The sequence below is a fragment of the Solanum tuberosum genome, unplaced genomic scaffold (assembly GCF_000226075.1).
Source record: "Solanum tuberosum cultivar DM 1-3 516 R44 unplaced genomic scaffold, SolTub_3.0 scf00291, whole genome shotgun sequence".
Classification (NCBI taxonomy): domain Eukaryota; kingdom Viridiplantae; phylum Streptophyta; class Magnoliopsida; order Solanales; family Solanaceae; genus Solanum; species Solanum tuberosum.
Genome location: NW_006239218.1, coordinates 287,209 through 291,727, shown reverse-complemented (window position 1 = coordinate 291,727; position 4,519 = coordinate 287,209). Strand labels below are relative to the sequence as shown.

The 4,519-nt window shown below is 40.5% G+C and overlaps 1 protein-coding gene across 2 annotated transcripts in view; it reads left to right on the top strand.

Moving 5' to 3' along the window:
• Positions 1-4,519, top strand: part of LOC102590150 (uncharacterized) — a 29,355-nt gene that overhangs the window by 20,903 nt on the left and 3,933 nt on the right. The window contains exon 4 of one of the 2 annotated variants that reach the window (XR_368250.2): positions 3,808-3,848. The exons of the other annotated variant lie outside the window; for it this stretch is intronic. The gene's annotated coding sequence lies outside the window, so the exon portion shown is untranslated. Of the gene's footprint in view, positions 1-3,807; positions 3,849-4,519 lie in introns of those variants that run through there. 2 annotated transcript variants of the gene reach the window in all.

Here is a 4,519-nt window from a genome sequence, read left to right as displayed (position 1 = left end):
TACCCCTTCTTTTGAAACTACATGCCCTAAAATCGCAATCGAAGTCAACCAAAATTCACACTTAGAAAATTTAGCATACAACATTTGTTTCCCAAGAACACCCAGAACAATACGAAGATGGTCGGCATGCTCTTCCTCATTTTTAAAATAGTCCAAAATATCATCAATAAAGACTATGACGAAAGAATTAAGAAATGTCTTGAACACCCCATTCATTAAACTCATGAAAGATGTAGGCCCATTAGTCAAACCAAAATACATAACTAAAAACTCATAGTGCCCATAGAATCCTAAACGTCATCTTAGGCACATCCTCAGGCCTAATTTTTAATTGATGGTAGCCAGACCTTAGATCAATCTTTGAGAAAACTGATGCACCTTGCAATTGGTCAAAAATATCATCTATTCGAGGCAAAGGATACTTGTTTCAAATAGTGACCCTATTGAATTGCCAATAATCTATACACATTCTCATACTACCATCCTTTTTCTTAACAAACAAATTGGAGAACCCAATGGGGAAGCACTAGGACGAATAAATTCCTTATCAAGAAGCTCTTGTATTTGAGCCTTAAGCTCTCTTAATTCTATCGGAGCCATGCGATATGGAGGGATAGAAATAGGACGAGTACCAAGTTCTAAATCAATGTAGAAGTCTATATCTCTATCCGGAGGCATACCAAACAAGTTATTAGGAAACACTTTTCTAAATTCTGACACCACAGGAATAGACTCAATAGATGGAGTCTCAACCTCAACATCCCGAATATGAGCCAAATAAGCCAAACAACCCTGCCCTATAAATTTCTAAACCTAAATGGAGGATATGAACTTAGCTTGCTTAGGCATGTACACCCCTTCCCACTCTAATTTTTTCCTTCCTAGAATTTCTAGAGTTACAGACTTAGTATTACAACCAAGTCATGCCAAAGAATATATCAAAATCAGTCATATACAAAATTACCAAATCAGCCAAAGTCTGAAAACCCATAAACAAAATAGGACAAGCATGATATACATGGGTGACTATGACTGACTCTCCAACTGGGTAGAAACATGGATGGGGGTATCAAGTATATCAAAAATCATAGCAAATTCCGAGGCAAATCGCACGGATACATAGGAATAAGTAGAACCCTGATCAAATAACACATTAGCCATCCGGTCACAAACAAGAATAGTACATGTGATCACCGCGTCAGATGCCTCTGCTTCACTTGCCCAGAAAGGCATAACACTGAGCCATATCATCTTGACGAGCCACTTCCTTGCCTGGTTACACGTTACCCCTGCCTGCATTACCATTTCCTCTACTTTCACGACCCCGCTGATTACCTCCTCACCCACCTTGGGGACGCCCTCGACCATTATTACCATTCCCCGCGGGCACCACTACTCTAGATTGCTGCTGCATGGAATATAACACACGTGGGTGGGGGTAATATCTCCTCATATGCCTAGGTTCACCACAGTTGTAACATATATGATCAAAAGATTGCCTGCTGCCCGCTGAAGGTGCGACTCCCTGGCTATCCAGAATCAAATTATGAGGTAGAGTTCCCGAGTAATTACCTGTAGAGGAGGGCATAGCGGATTGAATTGGCTTGGCTGCAAGCGTTGGCCTCCCTGAACCTCTGGAATAAGAACCTTGAAAGTTACCCAAGTTTTTTCCCCTTTTAGCCAATGCCTTAGCCTGATCGTCTCGCCTCACCCCCTCCACTTTCTTAACATAGTGTTTACCTCATTAAAGCTCCTCCCTGTAGAAGTCATATGAACAGATCATACTTGCAACTCAGAATTTACTCCCATAATAAATAACTGGATCCTCTCTTCCTCAGTAGTCACCAATTGAGTAGCATATCTTAACAAAGCATGGAACTTCACCTCATAAGTAGCCATATATATACCACCTTGATCCAAAGCCATGAACTCATCCTTCTTGTGATCCCTCAAAGTTCTAGGCACATATTTCTCTAGGAATAGAGCATGAAATTGGGTCCAAGTAAGTGGAGGTAAAGTTGAAGATCTACATTCCATAAGCTCTCCACCACTCCTTAGCCTCACCTTGAAGTTGAAAGGACACAAACACAACCCCATATAAATGGACAATTCCGAACTTATGAAGCCTGTCATAGCAATCTAAGATAAACTCATAAGCATCCTCATTATCAAAACCAAAAAACACAGGGGGCTTTAGCTTCAAAAACTTAGTCAACATTTCATGCTCATTACCGGTCATAACAGAACCTAATAAAGGACGGAAGAAAGCATTATTACCTCCCGTTCCACCCACCTTGGGTGTAGTGCTAGCAATAAGGGGATTAGCGGGATCTTGAGTTGCTTGAATAGAAGGAAGCACTCCAGGCCCAACCAACCCTTTCAAGAATGACATAATCTGTCGAGCCAACACTAAGTCTATGGGAGGAACATCGGTAGTTTCAGCCTGCACCTATTCCTCTTGTCCAACCTCATCAACATTTTCAACCTCAATATCCTCTTCTATCTCTTCATGATGTACGGGAGGGGCCTCATTTTGCGGAGCAATTTTGATCGGTACCCCATCTCTAGTAGGCGCTACTCTTCCTCGGCCTCTACCCCTGCCTCGATCGCGGCCTCTCGCTGCAGATTCCTCAGCTGGAGCATTAACGGGAGCTACGAGCCTGACGACATTGAATCTAGTGTTAATCATCTGTGGACAGAAGAGTGAAGGAGGTTAGATACCAATTTGAATCGCCAGATACCAATTGGAATCAACTCATAGCACGAAAGGAGATAAGAGAAAATAGAGCGATTTCCTAAAGTCTTATAGCCTCTCGAAAAAAAGTAAAGGCGTCCCCGTAGCATTCCTTAAAACTCTACTAGCCTCACTTTCGTACATCGAGATCAACTAACTTAGGCTCTAATACCAACTTTGTCACGACCTAAACCGTCATGATTGGCACCCACACTAATCCTCCGGTGGGAGAATCACTACTACAACCCAAACAAGCAACTAAACCAAAAACTAAAGCATTTAAGGATAAGAAAATAGGAATAATATCTAAAAACTGAAGTTCCCATAAATATCAAACAAAAGATCTAACAACTAATAATGCGGAAAAATACACCTAGAACCTAAAAGTCAATGTATCAAAACATCTAAAGTTCAACAAGTCTAAACAAGATGGGTCACAACCCCAAACTAATGAAAAAATCTACTAACTAGAAAGTTTAAGTCCGAAATGGTGGACATAGATGAAAGAGATCCAATGATAGCCCGGAAGAACTGGCTCAGCCTTGAATTAAAACGATGATCACCGATATTCTAAAGGAGATCTGTTAATAGCCATTTGAAGATGCCCTGTACATAACAAAGAAAGTGCAAGTTCAGTATTAGTACACAATAACAGTGTACTAGTAGGATCACACGGCTATCCCACTAAGTGTAACATAAGCAAGTCAATACACATTATAAACATGCAAAATACCGAACATATACAATATCGATTATCACATTCTCAACAATATACATTTATATCAAGTCATTGGTCCTCTCATGGAACCCAAACCCAAACTGTTAGCATATCGAAATGTGGTACGTGATCCAATGTTTATGCCGGAACGTGACAACCGATCCCATAATTATGCCGGAACGTGGCAACCGATCCTAACTAGTACACCGAAATGCGATATCATATCCAATCAACACACCACAATCACAGTTGATGATTCCACAAATTGGACTAATTTAGGGCCTTATTTTGATAAAAATAGTGTCCTCAAATGCTTATTTCGTCTTAATATCTGATGAAAACCCTTAAGTTTCAGGTATTTGAAGTTTTGGTGGAATCATGGACACTTAGGCGCAGAAAGGAACAAAAAGGCTGAAAAGAACGAAGAAGCTGAAGCCTGCGTATCGCCAAGCACACTTGGTGACTCACCGAAAGTATGCACTCCGCCCTTTGTTCCAGTCACGAAGCACTGAAGGAGAAGGAGAAGGATAAAAAAGGCGATGAAAGGAGCAATCGACGCTTCACCGAATACTTTTGCGAAGCAGTACTATACCACCCAATGACACAGAGCACGACGACGCTAAAGGCTAGTGCAAGATAGTGACAAACTACACCAAAGGGCGAATCGCCGAGTTAATCGGCGATTCCGACTAACCTCGCCGAAAGATTCGCCAGCACTATTTTCTGAAGTCTATAAATACTAAACTTGTTATTAATTTTTAAAGAGTTATTATTATAATTTTCCGAATAGAATAGTAGTTTTTAGGATATTTTTCTCTCAAGTTTGGAGAGGGTTTTGTTGCAGACTTGAAGAAAGAAGAATTTCATTTTCCCCAAGTTGAAAGTGGGTCTTCTCAATTCTTCTTCTTTTGCTTAAATCAAGGTTTAATTTCTTATACCGATTTGATCTTATTATCATTTTTGGTGTATTTGTTATTTCTTGATGTGTGGCTAAAACCCCCATTCTTGGGGTGTGATTGAGCAAATATGCGTTGATATTGTTGTTGGGTCTTTCTTGCTGATAGGTT